At 42.4% G+C, this 24,986-nt stretch overlaps 1 protein-coding gene across 2 annotated transcripts in view; it reads right to left on the bottom strand.

Annotated features, from left to right (window-relative positions):
- LOC111141142 (poly(A) binding protein interacting protein 2) overlaps nt 1–14,666 on the bottom strand; it is a 28,978-nt gene extending 14,312 nt beyond the window's left edge. The window contains exon 1 of one of the 2 annotated variants that reach the window (XM_022493491.1): nt 14,515–14,666. The gene's annotated coding sequence lies outside the window, so the exon portion shown is untranslated. Of the gene's footprint in view, nt 1–4,796; nt 4,814–14,514 lie in introns of those variants that run through there. The other variant, XM_022493493.1, reaches the window with a different exon arrangement.
- Nucleotides 14,667–24,986: the final 10,320 nt, after the last annotated feature.

Here is a 24,986-nt window from a genome sequence, read left to right on the forward strand (position 1 = left end):
TCATGATCTCAGGGTCCTGGGATCGAGTCCCACATCAGGCTCTCTGCTCAGCAGGGAGCCTGCTTCCCTCTCTCTCTCTGCCTGCCTCTCTGTCTACTTGTGAACTCTGTCTGTCAAATAAATAAATTAAAAAAAAAAAAAATCGTAGGGGTACCTGGGTGGCTCAATCTTGGGTGGTGACCTCAAAGTTGTGTGATGGAGCCCTGCATTGGGCTTCTCACTGAGCATGAAGTCTGCTTCATATTCTCTCTCCCACTCTCTCAACAAACAAACTAAAAAATTAAAATAGGGGCGCTTGGGTGGCTCAGTGGGTTAAAGCCTCTGCCTTTGGCTCAGGTCATGATCTCGGGGTCCTGGGATCGAGCCCCGCATGGGGCTCTCTGCTCAGCAGGGAGCCTGCTTCTTCCCCCTCTCTCTGCCTGCCTCTCTGCCTACTTGTGATCTCTCTCTGTCGGATAAATAAATAAAATATTTAAAAAAAAAAATTAAAATCTTAAAAAACCCAACAGTCCCAAACTCCTCAAATCTGATGAAATCCATGTTACTCTACATATCCAAAACGTTCAACAAACTCTTAAGATAAACTCAAACTGATCCACATCAAGACACATTATAGGGCACCTGGGTGGCTCAGTGGGTTAAGCCGCTGCCTTCGGCTCAGGTCATGATCCCAGTGTCCTGGGATCGAGTCCCACATCGGGCTCCTTGCTCAGCGGGGAGCCTGCTTCTCTCTCGGCCTCTCCCTGCCACTTCGCCTACTTGTGCACTCTCTCTCTCTCTCTGACAAATAAATAAATAAAATAAAATTAAAAAAAAAAGAAGACACATTATAATCAAATTACTGAAAGACAAAGAGAAGAAATAATCTCCAAAATAAGTAACCCTACATACAACAGATCCTCAAAATAAGATTAACAGTTGATTTCACATCAGAATCCAAAGAGGCCAGGGACTCCTGGCTCAGTTGGTTAAGCATCTGCCTTGGGCTCAGGTCATGATCCTGGGGTCCTGGGCTCCTTGTTCAGTGGAGAGCCTGCTTCTCTCTCTGCCTGTTGCTCCCCTGCTCATGCTTTCTCTAACAAATAAATAAAATCTAAAAAAAAGAAAGCAAGAGAGGAAAGAAGGAAGGAAAAGAAAAAAAAAAGAGAAAAGAAAACCATAGGGGCCAGAAAATATATTCAAAGGGCTGAAAGAAAAAAAAAACAAAAAACTGTAATTCAAAATTAAGGAGAGGGACGCCTGGGTGGCTCGGTCTGTTAAGTATATGCCTTCAGCTTAGGTCATGATCCCGGGTCCAGGGACTGAGTCCTGCTTGGGCTCCGTGCTCAGTGGTGAGTCTGCTTCTCCCTCTGCCTGCTGCTCCCCCTGCTTGTGCTGACAAATAAATAAATAAAACTCTTTAAAAAATTTTAAGGAGAGGGACGCCTGGGTGGCTCAGTTGGTTAAGCAGCTGCCTTCGGCTCAGGTCATGATCCCAGCGTCCTGGGATCGAGTCCCGCATCGGGCTCCTTGCTCGTCAGGGAGCCTGCTTCTCCCTCTGCCTCTGCCTGCCATTCTGTCTGCCTGTGCTCACTCTCTCTCCCTCTCTCTCTCTGACAAATAAATAAATAAAATCTTTAAAAAAAAAAAAATTTTAAGGAGAAATTAAGACATTCCCAGATACGTAAAAAAATGAGGCACCTGGGTGGCTCAGTGGGGTTAAGTGTCTGCCTTCGGCTCAGGTCATGGTGTCAGGGTCCTGGGATCCAGTCTGATGTGGGCTCCCTGCTCAGCAGGGAGTCTGGTTCTCCCTTTCCCTTTGCCCCCAACCCTCACCACCCATACACGATCATGTTCTCTCTCTCAAATAAATACCTAATCCTGGGGCGCCTGGGTGGCTCAGTGGGTTAAAGCCTCTGCCTTCGGCTCAGGTCATGATGTCAGGGTCCTGGATGGAGCCCCGCATCGGGCTTTCTGCTCAGCAGGGAGCCTGCTTCCTCCTCTCTCCCTCTCTGCCTACTTGTGATCTCTGTCAAATAAATAAATAAAATCTTTAATAAATAAATAAATAAATACCTAATCTTAAAAAGAGAGAGAGAGCACGCATCACCAGTAGACCTGTCCTATAAGAAAAGCTAAAGTGAGTCCTTCAGGCTGAAACAAGTATACTACACACTAAGTTGAATTCACCTGAAGAAATAAAGAACACTGGTAAAAGTAACTACACAAATATGGAAATCAGTAATAATGTACTTTCGGCTTTTAACTCCCTTTTCTCTATGTGATTTAAAAGACAAATACATAGGGCGCCTGGGTGGCTCAGTTGGTTAGGCGACTGCCTTCAGCTCAGGTCATGATCCTGGAGTCCCGGGATCAAGTCCCGCATCGGGCTCCCAGCTCCACGGGGAGTCTGCTTCTCCCTCTGACCTTCTCCTCGCTCATGCTCTCTCTCACTGTCTCTCTCTTCTCTCAAATAAATAAATAAAATGTTTAAAAAAAAAAAGACAAATACATAGAACAATAATTAGGTATTTATGTTAATGGACACACAATGTATAAAGATATATTTTGTGACAATAACATAAGGCAGCGGGAGGAGGATACAGTGCTATATGAAAAGAAGTTTTTGTATACTCTTTAAGCTGATACTAGTTCAAACTTGATGTCACAAACTAAGGTGACTACTAGGAAAATAACTTTAAAAATATAAACAGTATGGGGCGTGCCTGGGTGGCTCAGTGGGTTAAAGCCTCTACCTTCAGCTTAGGTCATGATCCCAGAGTCCTGGGATTGCTTGAGCCCTGGAGCCCCGCATCTGGCTCCCTGCTGAGCAGGGAGTGTCTCCCCACTGAGCAGGGAGTGCCTCCCCACGCCCCCAGCCTGCCTCTCTGCCTACTTGTGATCTCTGCCTGTCAAATAAATAAATAAAATCTTAAAAATACATTTTTTTAAATACAAAGAGTATATAGCTGTCACGTATCATCATCCCATCTGAAAGCAGCCAGAACAGTTTTAAGACTCCAAAGAGTCCGTGAGTTCCAAGCTCCTCTAGCTAGGAAAAAGCTTTTCTCCAAAACCAGAAACCTAAGAAATGCTGGAAACACAAAAGTACCTAATTTGCTTGAGTGATGTTTCAGTACCCAAAGTAGATAATGACTTGACAAATACAGTAAAGAAACAACTGGAAACAAAACCATACCAATCTGTTGCTATCTTGTTTTTGCTCATGCTTCAATCTATTTAAAACTGGCAGAAATGGGGCACCTAACTGGCTCAGTCAACAGCGCACAAGACTCTCAATCTTGGGGTCATGAACTGAAGCCCCACTTTGGGTACACATAAAACCTTAGGTGTGCCCGGGTGGCTCAGTCAGTTAAGCATCAGACTCTTGGTTTCAGCTCAGGTCACAATTTCATGAGAAGTGGTATGGAGCCCCAGGCTCAGCAGGAAGTATGCTTGAAGATTCTGTCCCTCTGCCCCTTCTCTCACAAATGCACTGTGGTTCCTTCTCAAACAAACAAATAAATAAATCTTAATAAAAATTAAAAAAAAATTTTTTTTGAAGATTTTATTTATTTGACACAGAGAGACATGAGAGAGGGAACACAAGCAGGGTAGTAGGAGAGGGAGAAGCGGGCTTCCCGCTAGCCTTCCCAGGGTAGTGGTAGAGGGAGAAGCGGGCTTCCCCATGTGGGGCTCGATCCCAGGAACCTGGGATCATGACCTGAGATGAAGGCAGACGTTCATTCAACTGACCAATTTTTTAAGTAACATACCCAGGTGTCTGGGTGGCTCAGTCGGTTAAGTGTCAGACTCTTGGTTTCAGCTCAGGTCACGGTCCATGCTCAGTGGTGTGTCTGCTTAAGGATTCTCTCTCTCCCTCTGCCTCTGCCCTCCCCTGGCTCATCCTTTCTCACTCTCTAAAATAATCTTAAAAAAAAAAAAAAAAGAAGAAAAGAAAGAAAAGGGGTGACTGGGTGGCTCAGTGGGTTAAAGCCTCTGCTTTCAGCTCAGGTCATGATCCCAGGGTCCTGGGATCAAGCCCCGCATCGGGCTCTCTGCTCAGCGGGGAGCCGCTTCCTCCTCTCTCTCTGCCTGCCTCTCCCCCTACTTGAGATCTCTGTCAAATAAATAAAATCTTAAAAAAAAAAAAAAATTCTTAAGAAAAAAAGAAAAAAAGAACATAGTAGTACTAACTCAGAATAAGTAATTAAATATATCTATTAGTTAAAATATTTGTATATCTGTAATATGTATTTATAATAAGATTTCCCTAAATGAAAACCATGAAATAGTAAAAACAGTAATGTATCACCTTATGATTGCTTTGTTTTCAATCATCTTTTAACAATTTCTGGATAGCAGATGTTTGTACACAGGAAATTTTGTTGGGAAAGGAAGCTTCGAAGTGAAAGAAATATATATACAAGTACACACTACTTAGAAAAGCAGCAAATACAGGTTAGATGTACAAAACAGGCCTAACACCAGGTGCCTGGGTGGCTCAGCTGGTTAAGTGCCCAACTCTTGATTTCAGCTGAGGTCTTGATCTCAGGGTCCTGAGTTCAAGCCTTGTGTTGGGTTCTACCCTAGGTGTGAAGTCTACTTAAAAAAATGAAAAACTAAACCAAAAAACAAAAAACCCAGGTCTAACATATATACATTTTTTCCTGTCCATCTCCATTCCTAACCACAGGTAATCAGTGTTAGGTGCTTAGTGTTTACCCTTTCATATTTTCTTGCTTATAGAAACACACAAAGGGGATTTATGTATTTTAATAGAATCATACTAAATAAATTACATTAAAGATCCATACCAGTGGGTGCCTGGGTGGCTCAGTGGGTTAAAGCCTCTGCCTTCAGCTCAGGTCGTGATCCCAGGGTCCTGGGATTGAGCCTTGCATCGGACTCTGCTCAGCGGGGAGACTGCTTCCCTTCCTCTCTCTCTGTCTGCCTCTCTGCCTACTTGCGATCTCTGTCTGGCAAATAAACAAATAAAATCTAAAATAAAATAAAAAAAAGATCCATACTAGTCAAGGTGTACAGGTATATCTCGCCTTTAAAAAAAAAAAAAAAAAGATTTTATTTATTTGACAGAGAAAGCGAGAGAGCACAAGCAGGCAGTGCAGCAGAGGCAGAGGGAGAGGCAGGCTCCCCACCGAGCAGGGAGCCCAACATGGGGCTTGATCCCAGGACCCTGAGATCATGACCTGAGCCGAAGGCAGATGCTTAACAACTGAGCCACCCAGGCGCCCCTGTTATGTCACTTTTTAATGGAAAGAGCAGCACCAATTACTCAACTACTTCCGCCTCTGATGCGTATCCACATTCCCAGGGTTTTTTTGCTACAAACAATCCTGCTTCAATCACCGTAGCACACATATCCTTTTCTATGTATGCTATCTGTGTTCTACATTTTTAAGAATTTTTTTTTCTTAAAGATTTTTTTTAATTTATTTGACAGACAGATCACAAGTAGGCAAAGAGGCAGGCAGAGAGAGACAGGAGGAGGAGGCAGGCTCCCTGCTGAGCAGAGAGCCCGATGTGGGACTCGATCCCAGGACCCTGAGATCATGACCTGAGCCGAAGGCAGAGGCTTTAACCACTGAGCCACCCAGGCGCCCCTGTGTTCTACATTTTCTTAAGTGGGAATAACCAAGTCAAAAGCCAAAAGCCACCTGCATCTGTAACTTTTAGATTTTGGGGGGGGGGGGGACAGATTATTTGCCACAAATGTGGTAATGGACCTCTAATATACTGTCCTGTAATATACTGAGTGCTCCCATTTCTTTATCTTCCACAGTTCTGGACATAATATATTTTAGTTTTGCAATTAGACTCAAGTAGAATCTCATTGTTTTCCTTTACACCTTCTGGGATATGTTTATCTTGCTTAAGAAGCCTTTTCCTAGGCGCCTGGATGGCTCAGTGGGTTAAAGCCTCTGCCTTTGGCTCAGGTCATGATCCCAGGGTCCTGGGATTGAGCCCCGCACCGGGCTCTGCTCTGTAGGGAGCCTGCTTCCTCCTCTCTCTCTGCCTGCCTCTCTGCCTACTTGTGATCTCTGTCTAATGAATAAATAAAATCTTTAAAAAAAAAAAAAAAGCCTTTTCCTACCTTGTGGTTTTACTTTCTACATTTTCTCTATTATTACAGTGTCACTTTTTTTACATTTAAATCTTTAATTCACGTGAGACTTTAAGTATGATGTTAAGGATCTGTATTTCCCCCATATGAATAGATCACACATCACTAACCAAATAACCAATAACCAAAGCTTATTTATTTCCCAAGCTTATCATAATTAAATTCCCACTTATACTGTGTTTCTAGAATACTTATTCTGTAATTGTATAATGTATATAGTTTCATCTTCAACTATTTTGAAAAATTTTTAAACCTATAGGAAAGTTTTAGAATAATACAATGAACACTCTCTACCTTTCATCTACATTCACCAAATTTTAAGATTGTACCATGGTCATTTTCTCTGTATCTTTTTTTTTTTTCCCCTTAGGTGTTTCTGGGTGGTTCAGCTGGGTAAATGTCTGCCTTTGGCTCTGGTCCTGATCCCAGGGTCCTGGGATCAAACCTCACACCGGACTCCGTACTCAGCAAGGAATCTGCTTCCCCTCTGCTCCTCCCCACACTCAGGCACTCTCTCTGAAATAATTAATCTAGAAAATAAAAATTAAAAAGAAGTGCTGCATGACATATTTTTAAAAAAAAAACTTTTATTTTTTTAAAGGTTTTATTTATTTATTTGACAGATAGAGATCACAAGTAGGCAGAGAGAGAGGGGGAAGCGGGCTCCCCGCTGAGCAGAGAGCCCGATGCCGGGCTCGATCCCAGAACCCTGGGATCATGACCAGAGCTGAAGGCAGAGGTTTTAACCCACTGAGCCACCCAAGAGCCCCTTAAAAAAACTTTTAAAAGCACTGAAGTGTTGGGGCACCTGGGTGGCTCAGTCGGTTAGGCATCTGCCTTTGGCTCAGGTCATGATTCCAGGGTCCTGGGATCGAGTCCTGCTTCGGCCTCCCTGCTCAGTGGGGAGACCCTGCTTTTCTCTCTCCCTTTGCTAATCCCCCTACTTGTGTTCTCTCGCTCACTCTTCCTCTCTCAAATAAATAAAATCTTAATAAAAAAAAATGCACTGGGGTGCCTGGGTGGCTCAGTGGGTTAAGCCTCTGCCTTCGGCTCAGGTCGTGATCCCAGGGTCCCGGGATCGAGCCCCACATCGGGCTCTGCTCAGCAGGGAGCCTGCTTCCTCCTTCTCTCTGCCTGCCTCTCTGCCTACTTGTGATCTCTGTCTGTCAAATAAATAAATAAAATCTTTTTAAAAAAATGCACTAAAGTGTTAACATGAAAGTAAAATCGGAATTCCTAGAGCAAAGTAGAACTTTAAAAGATTTGAGAGAATGTGTAAACATGCTCTCTAAAAACTAAAAGATCTTTAAAAAAGAACATACAAATGGCCAATAAATACATGAAAAGATTCTCAGTATCACCGACAATGGGGGAAATGCAACTCAAAATCACAAGATACCACTTTACACTAAAACGGCTATAATAAAAAAGATACGAACAAGTATTGGTGAAAATGTGAAGAAAATGGAACATTTACTGCTGATGGGAATGTTAAAATGATGCAGCTGCTTTGAAAAAGTCTGGCAGTGCCTCAAAAGATTAAACATGGAACCCAGCAATTACACTCCTAAATATATACCCAAGAAAAATGAAAATACATGCCTACACAAAACTTGTACACAAATGTTCACAGCAGTATTATTCATAATAGTCAAAAAGTTAATAAAACCCAGTAGTCCACCAACTTATAAATACCATATGGTATGTCCATACAACAGAGTATTATTCAATAATAAAAACAAATGAAATACTTGATACATGCTGTATCATAGATGAACACTGAAAACATTATGCTAGGGGTGCCTGGGTGGCTCGATTGTGATGGGGTCCTGGGATGGAGCTCTGAGTCAGGCTCCCAGCTCAGCAGGGAGTCTGCATCCCCCTTTCCCTCTGCACCCCCCTTTCTTGTGAGCTGTAGCACACACTCTCTCAAATAAATAACATTAAAAAAAAAAGAAAACATTATGCCAAAGTTAAAGAAACCCGTCATAAAGCACTACATATTATATGAAAGCTAAGGGGTAACAAGGTTTCTAAAATTGATTGTGGTGATGGATTTACAACTCTGTGACTATCCTAAAAATCACTCTGCTGTGTACATTAAATGAGTTAAGTGCAGAGAATTCTAGCTCAATAAGAACTATTAAAAAAAACAATACTACTCATTGCCTACAAGGATAATGAGGTGGCAAGAGATATTTTGTTACATCTTTTGAGTCTTGAATGGATGACTTATTAAAAATTCAACTTCAATAAACAAAACCTCTAATTTCACTTATTTTTCCTACTTATTTTATTAATTTGTTTTTTTCACTTTATTTTCCCTCCCCTCCTACTTAATTTCAACCAGTTTGTTACTGTTTTTCAAGGTGACAAACATGCTTATTTTCAACTTTTCATTTAATAAAAATTGTTCCTAAATTTCCCATGTATACAGAATTTATTTCTTATCAGTCTTAGGTAATTACAAATTATTTAATTTGTAAACAGCCAGAGATTATTTGGAAGAATATTTTTTAAATTTCCAAATGGTTAAGGTTCTATACTTTGGTATAGATTTCTAGTTTTTTTTTTTTTTTTAAGATTTTATTTATTTACTTGACAGATAGAGACCACAAGTAGGCAGAGAGGCAGGCAGAGAGCCCGATGTGGGGCTTCATCCCAGGACTCTGGGATCATGACCTGAGCCGAAGGCAGAGGCTTTAACCCACTGAGCCACCCGGGCGCCCCCTGATTTCTAGTTTAATTTCATTATGTTATAAAATGCAGCCAGAAAAACCTTCACTTTTTGGGATTTATTATATATAGTTTTGTTTGCAGACAAATGCAGACATTATAAAATGTCCCTTGGGCATAAACAGAAAAATGTGTGATTTCTATTTCTAAGGTACACGCATGCATACACACACACACACACACGCATGCATGCGTACATACTATCTTTTTTACTTCATCTGTTAAATTCTTAAAGTGGTATATTCAAGTTCTCTACTATAAAGAGTTAAGATTACTTGACCCAGTTCATAGAAATTTATCATTTTGGGGGACACACAGGCTCAGTTGGTTAGGCATCTGCCTTCAGCTCAGGTCATGATTCCAGAGCCCTGGGATTGAGTCCCACATCTGGCTCCTTGCTCAGCAGGAGTGTGCTTCTCCCTCTGCCTGCTTTTGTGCATGCGTGCTCTCTCTTTCAAATTAAAAAAAAAAAAAAAAAAAATCTTGGGGTGCTTGGGTGGCTCAGTCATTAAGCTTTTGCCTTTGGCTCAGGTCATGATCCCAGTGTCCCGGGACTGAGTCCCATAACGGGGTCTCTGCTCAAGGGGGAAGCCTGCTTCTCCCTCTCCCTCTGCTGCTCTGCCTGCTTGTGCTCTCTTGCTCTCTCTGTCAAATAAAGAAATAAAATCTAAAAAAAGGGGGGGTGTTTCCCGAAGATATTTTTTCTTTTCTTTTTTTTTTTTTAAAGATTTTATTTATTTATTTGAGAGAGAAACAGTGAGAGAGAGCATGAGAGGGGAGAAGGTCAGAGGGAGAAGCAGACTCCCCATGGACCTGAGCCAAAGGCAGCTGCTTAACCAACTGAGCCACCCAGGCACCTGAAGATACTTATTTTTCAGCTACTACAGGTCTGAAAGTATCTTTTGCTTTCATATTTGAATAAAATTATTAAATGGGGCAGATTTACAACTGTCTTTTCTATTTTATGCAAATATTCCAGCTTTCACTGTTTTATTCTTTCTTTTGTAAAGATCCTGTTCAACTGGGAGTCTAATATGAGAGCCTAACACTAAAACTCAGAAATTTCATCAGATTCTATTAGGTGAGAGCAGTTTTTTTTTCCCTATTAATGCTGTCTAGCGCTTTCAATCCACAAGCTCACATATTCAGCTGTTTCTTTTCTTCCAAAATGCCTCTTCCACATAATGGTTTCTATAAAATTTTAAAATATGGATATCATTTGGTTTTTTTTTTAATCATGAAGTTTTAGAAACTTTCTCAGTTTCATCTCTTAAGAATTTTCATTAAAATTCAAACAGAGGGGTGCGCCTGGGTGGTTCAGTCAGTTAAGGGCCCAACTCTTAGTTTTGGCTCAGGTCATGATCTCAGGGTCCTGGGATCAAGCCCTGATTCAGGCTCAACACTCAGCAGGGAGTCTGCTTGTCCCTCTCCCTCTGCCCCTCCTCCTGCTCGTTCTCTCTCACTCTCAAATAAATAAAATCTTAAAAAAAAAAAAAAAATCAAATACAGTTCTTTTTCCTTAAGCTGATTCCACACCTTTTCTTATCCCATGTACTCTATTTTAAACTACTGTTACTCCTTAACATTATTTGCATACACATTATTATCATAATTAGTTGTCTCTCCAGAAGTTAGAGAGTATAAAGAAACTTCTGCTTAAGCTTGTTTTCCATTTAAATTTGTAAGCAGTACTGAATTTTCTGTTTTAATGTTTGGCAGTATACATTAATGATTAAAAGCAGGGGCTCTGGGGCGCCTGGGTGGCTCAGTGGGTTAAAGCCTCTGCTTTCAGCTCGGGTCATGATCCCAGGTCCTGGGATCGAGCCCCGCACTGGGCTCTCTGCTCAGCGGGGAGCCTGCTTCCTCCTATCTCTCTGCCTGCTTCTCTGCCTACTTATGATCTCTGTCAAATAAATAAATAAAATCTTTAAAAAATAAATAAAAAAAATAAATAAAAGCAGGGGCTCTGGAACTCAAAGGCAAGTTTTAACCCCTCTCTGTCTCAGATTCCCTATCAAGTGGAAAATAATAATAGTATCTAGGTACAGAGCCTGGCACACGACACTATTACCTATTTTGGTGCTTATTAAACATTTAGAGCAATTAAAGGTTGCTGGAGCAAGGTATAAGGTAAAAAAAAAAAAAAAATCACATGTTAAAAAACCTGTAAAAGTGAAACAACAACACAGAATGAGGACTTTAATCCTAATCTCAACTAGTGTAATGAAGGTGATCTGGTGAGAGTAAGGATGGCTCAAGCACTGCCTATCATCACTGCTGATAAAAGTTCAAAGCACATCAGAAATACTATCCTTATTTATAAAAACTGATATAAAATATAAGCAGATGGGGCTGGATAGCTCAGTTGGTTAAGCATCTGACTCTTTGATTTTGGTTCAAGTCATGATCTCAGGGTCATGAGAGCCAGCCCTACCTGGGCTCTGCAGTTGGGTGTGGAGCCTGCTTAAGATACTCCTTTCCCAAGGCGCCTGGATGGCTCAGATGGTTAAGTGTCTGCTTTCTGCTCAGGTCATGATCCCAGGGTCCTGGAATCAAGCCCCGAGTTGGGGTCCCTACTCAGCGAAGTCTGCTTCTCCTCTTCTTGTTCTCTCTCTTTCTCTCAAATGAATAAATAAAATCTTTAAAAAAAAAATTCTCTTTCCCCTTCCCTTTGCCCCTCCTCTTGACTGACACCCTCCACACCCTGCTCTCTCAAAAAAAAAGTCAACCACCCCCAAAAACACAAAGAATCAATAAATGTAAAAACGCAAAAATAAAAGTTAAAAAAAAAAAAAGCAGAAGCAATTCAAACCTCTGAACCCGCACTATTCAATATGTGGCCAATAGCTACATATGGCTACTTAAATCTAAACCAATTAGAATTGAGTAAAATAAAAAATTTAGTTCTTCAGTTGCAACTGCCACATTTCAAGCGCTCAATGGACATATGTGCCATTAGCAGTTATCTAACTGGGACAACACTACTCTAAACATTAAGGAAATTTAGAACGAAAAAAAGGAAAAATGACTGTTACTATAACTGAACCTCAGGCTATATTAAATGCAAATTACTAATGCAACAGGGTGGTCCGGATCGCAAAGGGATCACTTGGATAACTTTTGTCTTGGACTGGGTCCGAATCTATGATACGCCACAAACCACCTAGAGGATCCTGAGTTATGTCACTAAACCACAAGCAGCACAGTAAAATGGTTAAGAGCACATAATCTCTAGACTACTTGGGTCTGAATTCCAGTTCTTACCAGCTGTGTTAACAGTGGACAAGTTAATTCATACCTATTACCTGTTATCTCTATTTTACAATACTACTTACCACCGAAAGAAGGTGAAGATTAAATACCTGTAAAAGCACTTAGAACAATGACTGGCATTACTAAGTGCTATAGAAATATGTGCCTAATAAAATAATTTTTCAAACTCTATTTCCTCAATTTCAAAATGGGCAAGATAAAACTTCCTCTGCCTATTCCATAGGTTATAATGAATAAGGTTGTAAATTACAAGAACATATAAGAGCACAAAAGGAAGGAGGCTCAGTCCTTATTTTCTACTTTCTTTCAATGCTCACAATGTCCATGAAATTGCTATGCTAACAGATTTTTATGTTTACATTTTCTATTGAAACTGGAGCATTACTCTCTAGAGTTATAAAGGGGTAAACATGAGTAAGGTGTACCGTGCTTACTTAAGGAAAAGCCTACTATAAACTTGCTCTGTTCTTAAGAGGTTAGAGATCATCTACCTCAATTGGAGCTCCTTAACAGCAACATGCAATATATTATAATAAAATCCTCCCAGCTCTCAAGCCTTTAACCATCACAGGGAGTTTCCATTGCCTAACACCCATCCCTTAAAGAAAGAGATAAATAGGCTGTCATTTTTGGAAAGTCACCTATCTTTATTTGTCGTAGACACTTTTTCGTGAGAAAAGATTAAGTTTTGTACAAATTCACAATTAACAAGTAGCATAAACAAGCTAATTTGCTCCAAATATCCTTTCACATACTGGAATCAGAAGTACAAACCAACACCAGGAATCACATTAAAAATCCATAGACCCAAGGGCCCACCGAGTGTCTCAGTGGGTTAAAGCCTCTGCCTTCGGCTTGGGTCATGACCCCGGGGTCCTGGGATCGAGCCCCACATCGGGCTGTCTGCTCAGCAGGGAGCCTGCTTCCTCCTCTCTCTCTCTCTCTGCCTGCCTCTCTGCCTACTTGTGATCTCTATCTATTAAATAAATAAATAAAATCTTAAAAAAAAAAAATCCAGGGGCGCCTGGGTGGCTCAGTTGATTGGGCAACTGCCTTCCGCTCGGGTCATAATCCTGGAGTCCCGGGATCCAGTCCCACATCGGGCTCCCAGCTCCATGGGTGTCTGCTTCTCCCTCTGACCTTCTTCTCGCTCATGCTTTCTCTCACTGTCTCTCTTTCAAATAAATAAATAAAATATTTTTTAAAAAAATCCATAGACCCTTTTCTTATTTCCAAACATAACCTGCAGCCGTTGAAATTTCAAAGGCTATTTTGAAGAAAATGCAGACCAACACCCGCTCAACTGCAATTTGTGAAAAATCATGCCACGAGACTACATTAGCCAGCACACGAAAACGGCAATTTGTCTTCTGTTGAAATAAATGTCAAAAGCTGTCAGCTGTTAAGACTTTTTTCCCACGGCAAATTAGAAGTCAAATTTCTTCTAGAGTTTGAGGTTTCAGTGAGGTGACGGGGCTGCAAAATTAGGGAAAGCAAGACAACAAAAGAAGCAGAAAAGGTCCCTTTCTGAGTCACCAGAAAATCAAACTGCTGGCTGCTTCAACAAATATTTTGAAAAAACAAAGTTCACCACAAGCCACGTAATTTTGGGGGTAGTGGGGAGTAAGCACATAGTGGAAGGGAAATTAAGAGAAGCAGAATCCAAGAATACGAACTGGATGGGCCCTTAAAGTTATCTGGCTCACAACCCTCCCGGAGCAGGAGTCCGGCCCCCCCATCCTGAGCATAGGAAACAATATAACTAAAATAAGGAGTAAGTGAAGGTGAAGAAACGGAAGAAAATCGATGAGAAAGGTACTGGCCCGTGGACGGTCGCATAATGCTCCCCTAGGACGGCTCGCCGGCCCGCCAGTCCCTCTGCCCCTTTCTCTTCCCCCACCCAAGCTTCGGGAGCAGCGCGCAAGCGCAGCAACTAGGAGCTGCGCGTGGCGACGCGCAGGCGTAAACTGGGGAGAAACAATGAGCTTTGTTGCCGAAGCGGCGGGGGGGGGGGGCAGGGGAAAAGGGTACCAGGGAGGAGGTGAAGAAAGGGGGTGGAGGGGGCACGAGAAAGTGCTATCCCGGCAACCCTCGCGCGCCACCGAAGACCCGGATAAAGTGCTGCGAGATCCAAATCATAAATAATAATGACAATGAGAAAAAAAGCAACGGCCATTTCTCAAAGAAAGAAAGAGTCTAAGTCGGTCCCAGCTCATCCCTCGACGCGACTAAAGGTGCAAGGAATAAAGGAAGCCATATGAGGCTTGGTGGCCAACAACCCGGGGGACCCTCCAGGCCCCTCAACCGTTGCCGAGGTGCTGTCCCTCGACCGCTGGGGTCGCCGCACCCTTCTGGCCGCTCTGCCCGAGGGAACCCCTCACCCAGTGCACGGCAGCGGGGACGGCAGCCAACGAATCCGGTCGGCCTCCGCGGATCTCCACAGGCAGCGCCGCTCCCCCGCTCGACGCGCGCTTCACCCGCCGCCTCCCTTCTCCAGTCCAAACAAACACCCCAGCCCGGAAGTGACTTCACTTCCGCCGTCGGCGGCTCCGCCCCCTCGTTCTGGCAGCGCTGCCCTCTGAGGCCACTAGAGAGCGCGCGAGAGAACGCGCGACCCCAAGGTTTTCTTCGTATCCCAGGTTGCACGCTGTGCGTGCGCAACGGCTTCTCCTGCAGGACTGGCGGATGCGGGGTATACTGGAAGTCCTGCTGCGTTCTCTGTGGGAGACTGGTGTTGGGCGAGCTTGTGCCCCGACACCCGCCCATCCTTCAAGAATGTTGGCATGTAGGGCGCCTGGGTGGCTCAGTGGGTTAAGCCTCTGCCTTCAGCTCAGGTCATGATCTCAGGGTCCTGGGATCGAGTCCCGCATCGGGCTCTCTGCTCGGCGGAGAACCCGCTTCCTCCTCTATCTCTCTCTCTGCCTGCCTCCCTGCCTACTTGTGATCTCTCTCTCAGAGAGAGAAGGAAAGAAAGAAAGGAAGGAAGGAAGGAAGAAAAAGAAAGAAAAAGAAAGAATGTTGGCATGTAGTGAGTGAGGGAGCTGGGGGTTGAAGAATACGGATCGCAACGGTATCTAAAATACTTTAACACCAAACAGGAACATCTGGATAAGGACAGCGCATTTACACACACACACACACACACACACACACACACAAACATGGTATATAGTGTCAAACTAACAGTGACACGCACCCAGTGACATCCAGAGACCCTGGCACAGACACATAATAGGGAAACAATAAGACATTCACAGGTTACGATCTATACGCTACCTGCATTCCGACACGTTCAGACACACATTTTCTGAAGCTAGATCTGTACACACAGTCACAAATTATGAATATTTGGTTCCCAGGCAGCCTATGGAAGCTTCTTTGTGGGTAAGGAAAGAAATATCCTGTCCAGAGATAGTATAGAAGGGTGGGACTGCAGGGTCCAAGAGCTTCCTAGTTCATGATCCTGAATGCATTGCCCCCCATACATTACTTTAATCCTTGCAGTCATCATTGGCAAGACTCAATATATGTATTTTACTGATAATAATCAAAGTATGGTGTATACTGTGTGTAAGAAGGTTTGGATGTTTGAGTATACATACACTATATTTGAAAGAGGACACACAAAAAGTCATTTCTTGCCTTTGGGGAAGGAAAATGTGGGAGTGAGATTTACCTTTTTACTCTGGTAAAATTGAATATTAAAAAGCACATAAGGGGGCACCTGGGTAGCTCAGTGGGTTAAGCCACTGCCTTCAGCTCAGGTCATGATCTCAGGGTCTTGGGATCCAGTCCCACATCAGGCTCTCTGCTCAGTAGGGAGCCTGCTTCCCTCTCTCCCTCTCTGCCTGCCTCTTTGTCTACTTGTGATCTCTCTCTGTCAAATAAATAAATAAAATCTTTTAAAAAAAAAAAAAGCACATAAGGGGCACCTGGCTGGGTCAATTGGTAGAGCTTGCAACTCTTGATCCTGGGGTCGTGAGTTCAAGCCCCACACTGGATGTAGAGCTTACTTTAAAAAAACAACATGCTTTAAGTATCTACTAAAACTAAGGAAAGTGGTTCTCTCCATGGGAAGGAATCCAGAAGAGGGCTACTCATCTTTAGATCCATTTCATTCACTGAAAGTCTGCTTTTAAAAAAAAAAAAAATCTGCTTTAGTTCGGTTTTCCAAAGGCCCAAAGAAGTGAGAACACATTTGTTCTGCCATAGCCCCTGAGTGAACCTCTTTGGCCACATTTTCAGATCTGTAGCCTAAACTGGGAGGAAGGGTTTGGCTTTGTTGCTTGCTGAGCAAAAGCTCTGGGAGGAAGGAGATGGTGCTGTTTTACAGGTCTGCAGAGTATGATTCATCCAAGGAACCTGAAAGATTAACTATCAACTTGAGGCTGGAAAAGGCATAAACAGGAGGAGAGAGGAAAACAAAATCAAAATGGGTGTTCATATTATCTGTAGTTGACCCAGAAACTAATCATAAAAAAAGTGTAAAATTTAAGACTTAGGAAACTACTTGATTACATTGAAAAAAATCTTTGATAAATTCTGGTGTTTGTTTTTGAGACTTATTTATTAGAGAGCATGCACAAGTGTGGGGTAAGGGCAGAGGAAGAGAATCTTCAAGCAGATTCCCTACTGAGTGTGGAGCCCAACTCAGAGTTGATCCCATGACCCATGAGATCAGGACCTGAGCCAAAACCAAGAGTCAGATGCCCAACTGACAGAGCCACCCAGGCGCCCCATTCCTGTTTTGTTTTGTTTTTGTATTTTTTTTTAAGATTTTATTTATTTGTTAGAGTATGTGAGAGAGAGCAGGAGCAGGGGAAGAGGGAGAAGCAGACTCCCTGCTGAGCAGAAAGCCAAATTCGGGGCTCGAGCCCAGGACCTTGGGATCATGACCTGAGCCAAAGGCAGACAGACACTTAACTGAGCAACCCAGGAGCGCCCCTGGTTTGTTTTCATCTGAACCATTCAAAGGCTTGCATTGATTTTCTCAAAGGGGTTAAGATCCCAATTTCTATGATGCCTGAAGGGCTCAATTGGTAGAACATGCAACTCCTGGTCTTGGGGTTGTGAGTTCGAGCTCCACCTAAGGGACAGAACTTAAAGAAAAAAAAATTGGTATATAGTTCAAATGCCATTCCCAGCTCACAGAGATCACCATTGCGGTTGAGAAAGCTTGATGGGCCCCAGAGTACTTCCTTGGTATCCTCTGGCTATCCTTCCTTCCAAGAAGCCTCTGCTCATTTGCAAAATGGAGTTCATAATGTTCATGCTATATCTGGACAGTGGTGGTGGTGATGGTCTGTGAACGGAAAGTGCTGTTAGAGCAGAGGACAAACACTTCAATAAGACCATTAGAGATCCAGTTTAAAGACACTCCAAAAATCCTTGTTTGGGGGCGCCTGGGTGGCTCAGTGGGTTAAGCTGCTGCCTTCGGCTCAGGTCATGATCTCAGGGTCCTGGGATCGAGTCCCGCATCGGGCTCTCTGCTCAGCAGGGAGCCTGCTCCCCTCTCTCTGTCTCTCTACCTGCCTCTCTGTCTACTTGTGATCTCTGTCAAATAAATAAATAAAATATAAAAAAAAAAATCCTTGTTTGGTTCAGTTAGCAAAATGAATCCTAACTTGAGATGGAAGTTGAAGTAGGAATCAGAAGAGAGAGGTTAGTATTGAAGGCCCAGGATGGTTGTGAATGAGCTTCCAGTCTAAAGTACCAACTTCTTGCAGACTTTTTAATCTTTTAAGTAGGATCCTTGCCCAATGTGGGCCTTGAACTCAGGACCCTAAGATTAGGAGTCCCATGCTCTACCAACTGAGCCAGGCAGGTACCCCATTCCTGCAGACTTTTTTTTTTTTTAAATATTTTATTTATTTATTTGACAGACAGAGATCACAAGTAGGCAGAGAGGCAGGCAGAGAGAGGGGGGAAGCAGGCTTCCAGCTGAGCAGAGAGCCCGATGCGGGGCTTGATTCCAGGACCCTGAGATCATGACCTGAGCCAAAGGAAGAGGCTTAACCCACTGAGCCACCCAGGTGCCCCTCCTGCAGACTTTTTATCAAAATGTAAAATGGGCAGATCTTCTGACTCCAGCAGTCCATGTCTAGGAATTTGATGTAGGGACGTGTAAGGCTTTCATAGAAACAAATAGCTGGGATGCTATTTTTAATCTTTAAAAAAAAAACCCAAAACAAATAGCCTATCAATACGGAATTGGTCAGATTAATTATGGTGTAACAGAATAAAACATTAGTTATTAAAAAGCTATATATATATATCCCGGTTGCCTGGGTGGCTCAGGTCATGATTCCAGGGTCCTTGGGATCCAGTCCCACATAGGGCTCCCTGCTCAGTGGGGAGTCTGCTTTTTCTACTTCTCTTCCTCAGTTCATGCGCTCTCAAATAAATAAAATCTTAAAAAAAAAATGTATATCCCTTGATAGGTTTTTGGGTTTTTTCCTAAGCTGCAAGGAACACCTGGGTGGCTCAGTCAGTTGAGCATCCAACTCTTGGTTTTTGCTGGGATCATGATCTCATGGGTTGTGAGATCCAATTTGGATTGCGACACAGCCCCACATCAGGCTGTATGCTCAGCAGAGTTTGCCTGAAGATTCTCTCCCTCTGACCCTCCCCACTCTCTCTCAAAAAAAAAAAAAAAAATCTTTAAAAAATAAAAAAGGCTACAAAATAGCACATATAATCTTCCAAAATTATGTAAAAATAAATGCAAATATGATTGAATAGCATTATCTATAATAGCAGGAACTACATTTCAAAACAGAATAAACAGTATCTCAGATTTTTTAAAAAGATTTTATTTGACAGAGATCCCAAGTAGGCAGAGAGGCAGGCAGAGACAGGAGGAAGCAGGCTCCCTGCTGAGCAAAGAGCCTGATGTGGGGCTCAATCCCAGGACCCTGAGATCATGACCTGAGCTAAAGGCAAAGGCTTAACCCACAGAGCCACCCAGGCGCCCCTGTATCTCAGATTTTGAAAGATTTGTCTTTTGTATGTTTTTTTATAGTCTGAATTCTCAATTGCAGTTATAAACAGGAAAAAAAAATCATACCTCAAATAAAACTACCTTATATGCTTCTATAGCAGTTTGGGTAATGGTCTTGTCCCTATGTTCATTTGTATCATGTGGAAGCTGGGAAGAGTATGTACCCCAGCATTACTTAATATTTAGTAAGGACCTAATACTGTGGGGGCAAGCAATGGTTCCTGCTCTGAATATTTACAATTCAGGTGAGGATACAAAAGCATCATGCAACAAATTTTGAATGTCTGCTCTGTGCCAGCATGGTCCTGAACACTGATACACAAGGCAGTAATTGGCATGATCTTTTTCTAGAAAAGTTGATACCACTTCACACCTATTAGGATAGCTACTATCAAGTAAGGAAAAGTTAACAAGTTTTGGTGAGAATGTAGAGAAACTGGAAACTTTCTGCAGTTGGTGGAAGTGTAATATGGTATAGCTGCTGTGGAACACAGTAAGGCGGTTCCTCAAAATTTTTAAAATAACATTACCATATGATCCAGCAATACAATTTCAGGGTATATGTCCAAAAGATCTGAAAGCAGGATCTCAAAGACGTATTTGTACATCCATGTTCATAGCAAGCATTACTAACAGGTAAAATGTGGAAGCAACCCATGTCTAGCAACAGATGAACAAATAAGCAAAATATGGGATATATATACAATGAAGTATTAGCCTCTAAGGAGGAAATTCTGCAATACGCTATATCATCTATGAAACTTGTGTACATTAAGTGACAAAAGGATACTGCAGGATTCCACTTCTGAGATAGTCAAAATCATAAAAACAAATTGTAATGATGGTTTTGAGGGGCCAAGAGAAGGGGTGGGTGGAGAGTTATTGCTTAACAGGTAGTTTGAGTTTTATAAGATGAAGAGTTATGGGGATGGATAATGGTTGCAGAACAAGGTGAATGCAGTACCACTGAACTGTGTGCTTAAGAATGGTTAAGATGGGGACACCTGGGTGGCTCAGTGGGTTAAAGCCTCTGCCTTCAGCTCGGGTCATAATCCTGGGGTCCTGGAATCAAGCCCAGCATCAGGCTCTTCTGCGTGGTGGGGAGCCTGCTTCCCCCCAGCCCCCGCTCCCCACCCCCTGCCTGCCTGCTTGTGATCTGTCAAATAAATAAAAAATCTTTTTAAAAAAATGGTTAAGATGGTGAAGTGTTATGTGTATTTAACCAAAAGAATTCCAGAAACAACCATCCTGAGTTAAAAGGAGGATCAAATTTGTATAAGCTGAGTAGGCAGGATGAACAGGATTTAGAGACTAAGGTGTAGATGTGTGTAGACATAGGTAAAGGTTTTTGCAGAAGGGTGATGTGCGCCTACACATTGCAGAATACGGGAGGGGCAGAGGGAATTCCTCCAGGTTGGGCCAAGCCCTTCCCAGCTGAGATGTGTCAGTGAGCACCTGGGTGGTTCAGTCGGTTGAGTCTGACTTTGACTCAGGTCTTGATCTCACGGTCCTGATAGAGCACCTGAGCTCAGTGGGGAGTCTGCTTCTCCCGCTCCTCTCCCTTTGCCCCTCCCCTGCTTGTGCTCTTGTTGTCTCTCAAATAAAATCTTAAAAAAAAAAAAAAAAAAAAAAAAAGTCAACCCCTGGTGCTTGTGAGTAGCAGCCACAATCTGGAACATGAAAGGAGGTACCACTACTACGTCACCATCACACTAATAATAACTAATAATAACTAACTGCCACACTTTCCCCCACAGGCCCTCATGACACCACAAAAACTATAGAACTCACTCACACAGTGGAGTAGTAAGAAAAAGGAACTCCATATAGACTTGCGATTGCCAAGAAAACAGCCAGAATCCGATTGCTGATGCCTTTTTTTTTTTTTAAGATTTTATTTTTATTTATTTGACAGAGAGATCACAAGCAGGGAGAGAGGCAGGCAGAGAGAGAGGAGGAAGCAGGCTCCCTGCCGAGCAGAGAGCCCGATGCGGGGCTCGATCCCAGGACTCTGAGACCATGACCTGAGCCGAAGGCAGCGGCTTAACCCACTGAGCCACCCAGGCGCCCGATGCCTTTTGATGTTCATAGCCAACTTCTTTTAAGATTTTGAAATAATCTCTACACCCAACGTGAAGCTCCAACTTAGAAAGAACCCCAATATCAAGAGATGCATGCTCTACTGACCCAGCCACCCAGGGACCTCTTTAAAGTGAAGGGGGGAAAAAAGGTCATTTAAATCTCAAGAGTCAAATAGCCAACAAGAAACCACTTCTGAATTAACCTTGGCAGAGTTGAGCACCTAAGAATTAGTCTTGCTTTACAACGGGCAAGTGCAATGATTTAAACTTGGGTACTGTACTAATCAAAGGCGGGACATCCCTGATACTCTCGGCATATCCCATTTACATGTCTTTAGAACCAATACTTCATCAATGCTACCATGCCTGAAACACAAGAACATCATGGATCAGAGGTCATTAAATCTGTACTTAATGCCATTCTCCAAGTTTACATATGTTATTGGGGGGGGCAAAAATGTCCATTTTTTGGTCTACTAGATCCAATATAGATTGCCTTTCCCTTTCATTGTTTTCGTACTTCCTATTGTACATCTTTTTTTTTTTTCCTATTGTACATCTTCACAGAGTTCTTAAATTGCGTGGCAATTATAAACCTTTTAAATCTAGAGCTTTAAGTTCACAGAAGAGCCAAGGGTAAAAATCTGAACATAAGTATGTTAACACGGTCATAAAAATTGTGTATTACCTTCCAATAGTCCTCACCTGTACTTTGCCTAATCTCTATAATTTAAGTTTTTATCTTTTACCTAATAACTAGTACTTTAGTTGAGCTCCACTCGGTATCAACTATAGTTTATCAAGTTAGATGTACCTGAGTGATGAGGTAGCCATTTCCATTTTCCCATTCACTTGAAACTTCAACTATAACCACGCTGTTTCATTAGTTCCTATGTTATTAAGTGATACAGTGGGAAAAAGTAAACATTTAACTAGACAAAATAGTGAATTCCTGAGACTTCATGTTTCTGCCCCAGTAACTTTCCTTAAATGTCTGATTGTGCCCAGTTCCCAGAAAATTACAAGACTTTAATGTTCTGAGCAAAAGATAAATGGCACACCTGGAAAAGCAATACCTACAGCTCTGAAATGGGGCATCTTCCATTGGTGGTTTAAAAAAAAATTTTATTTTATAAAGAGCATGAGTGGGAATGTGAGGGGGGAACTCTCCCAGGACCATGAGATCATGACATGAGCTGAAAACCAAGAGTCAGACACTAAACTAACTGAATTGCTCCACCCCCCCCCTTTTTTTAATGCTTTGCACAAGCTTCAAATGGTGATTATTTTCTAGCATTTCCCCTAGTTCTAGGTTTGGAACAGTAGCCGAAGCAGTAGTATGGGGTGGGGGGGAGGCAAGAGTACTTGAAGTAGGCATGATTACAACCCCTAGCCAAAATACTATTTTAGCTACAAGTAAAACTGTCATTCTAAAAAGTGTGGCTTCTCCAATTGATACCATCATCACCTGGTGACTTGTTAAAAATGCAAATTATCGGGGCACCTGGGGGCTCAGAGGGTTAAGCCTTTGTCTTCCCCTCAGGTCTTGATTCCAGGGTCCTGGGAGGGAGCCCTGCATTGGGCTCTCTGCTCAGCGGCGAGCCTGCTTCCCTGTCTCTCTCTGCCTACTTGTGATCTCTGTCAAATAAATTTTTAAAAAACTGCAAATTATCAAGACCCACCCAAAACCCAGCAAAGCAAAAATTCATATTCTAACAAAGCCTTCAGGTAATTCTGATGCATGCTAATATTGGAGAACCACTAAAGAAAAACAATTCAGTAAGTTGGGTTTGTATACTATTGCTGACCCTAAGAATCTTGGCCTTACCCCTAACCGACTTGCATCGAAGTGAAAGGGTATTTTTTAAAAGCATGAGTCTTTGAACCATATCTCAGGCTATCATAATTTTTTAAGATTTGAGAGAATGAGAGTGAAGGAAAAAGAGCCCATGAACTGGAGACGGGCAGAGGCAGAATCAGGCTCTCTGCTGAGCAGGGAACCTGATTCAGGGCTCAATCCCACGACCCTGGGTATTCCGTATTTTAAGAGATCTTATTCTGGGGGTGCCTGGGAGGCTTCGTCGGGTTAAGTGTCCACTTCTTGATGTTGGCTCGTCAGGATCACAGGATTTTGAGCCTGAGCCTTACTTCAGACCTAATCCTGCTTCAGGTCTCTCCCTGTGCCCGCCCTTCCCCCACCAGTTTGAGCTCTGTCTCCTAAAAGCCAGCCAGGAGCCCTGGAAAGGGCATTTTAAACAGCAGATCAACAAACAGCTCAGAGCTGCCAGGAAATACCCAATCTTAAACACATTACCACCCAATATTTGAGCTTTCAACTATACTAAACCATATTCTATAATGGAGACCAATAAAAGAGCATATAGAGCTGCTTCTAGGCATAATGCAAATTATCTTAAATAACCTACACACACTGGATCAAACACTTTACTATTCTGGTTTTTTTTAAAGATTTTATTTTTTAGGGGCACCTGGGTGACTCAGTCTTAAGCATCTGCCTTCAGCTCAGGTCATGATCCCAGATCCTGGGATCGAGCCCCGTATCGGGCTCCCTGAGCCTGCTTCTCCCTCTCCAGCTCCCCTGTGCTTTGTGTTCCCTCTCTTGCTCTCTCATAAGTTATTTTAAAGATTATTTGGTAATCTTTACATTCAACTTGGGTCTCAAAGTCACAATCCCAAGACTGGGTTTGTATGTTTCACACTGACTGAACCAGCCAGGCACCCCATGAATGTTCTGGTTTTTAAAAATTGTTCTACTACAGTGTACCTGCAGATTTCCACTACATCGGCCTCTTTTTAAGATTATTTGAGAGAGCTTGAGAGTAGGGGGAGAAGGAGGGCAAAGGGAGAGGGAAAGTGAATCCCAACCATACTCCATACTGAGCACAATGCAATCGCTCACGGCCCTGTGATCACATCAGAGCCTAAACCAAGAGCCAGATGCTTAATTTACTGCACCACCCAGGCGCCTCCACCACCAGCCCGTTTTTGTCACAATATTACTCAGGGTAAAATTACTGAAAATCCACCGTGAACAAAGCTAGGCAAAAAATAAAGGACTTTCCCCCTATAACTCTTAATACCTACCATTAACACTTAACAGGGTGTACTTTGTGTTCCATGTCACTGGGGGAGGAAAGCTATCCCCTTAAAAGGAAATCAGAGAACAGATATAACCTTAAAAATTTCCTCAAAATCGTATTATTTAGACTCTACAGAAGTTAGTACACTGTGACCAGAAATTCACATTCCTCATAAATTTTCAAATTAACCCTTTACACTATAGCTAGTCAACTCAAGCCTTTATCGGAATCACACTAAAATCTCAAATTTACCAGCAATAGGTTTAAAAAAATAATACATACTCAAGGTGTTTTTAAAGGTTTCCTCACAGAGGATCAACCTAAGATTAAACGAAAGGCTAAAATGATAGTGGTAAAAATGTTCAACTTTATACCAGGTTTAAGTGAAAACATTCCTATGAAAAAAAGGTTGCCATAATATGGGAAATACTAATAGCTTACTTATGAAAATTTTTGCTTTCTAAATGTTATAAAATGAAGATACTGAACTTTCTCTTCTATAGCTTGGTAGAGCCAAAAAAGTCGGGCCTATGAAAAAATGCTGTCATTGACAGGAAACAATTAGGGATTCCAATGCATACTTGATACTTCGTGTTGCTTGCTGTTAGTTAACAGTTGGAATAAACAAAAGTGGGTAATTAGTAAAGGCCAAAATTAAACTGCAGAAATAA

This window comes from Enhydra lutris, unplaced genomic scaffold (genome assembly GCF_002288905.1).
Source record: "Enhydra lutris kenyoni isolate GAN:26980312 unplaced genomic scaffold, ASM228890v2 scaffoldscaffold5, whole genome shotgun sequence".
In the NCBI taxonomy this organism is placed as follows: Eukaryota; Metazoa; Chordata; class Mammalia; order Carnivora; family Mustelidae; genus Enhydra; species Enhydra lutris.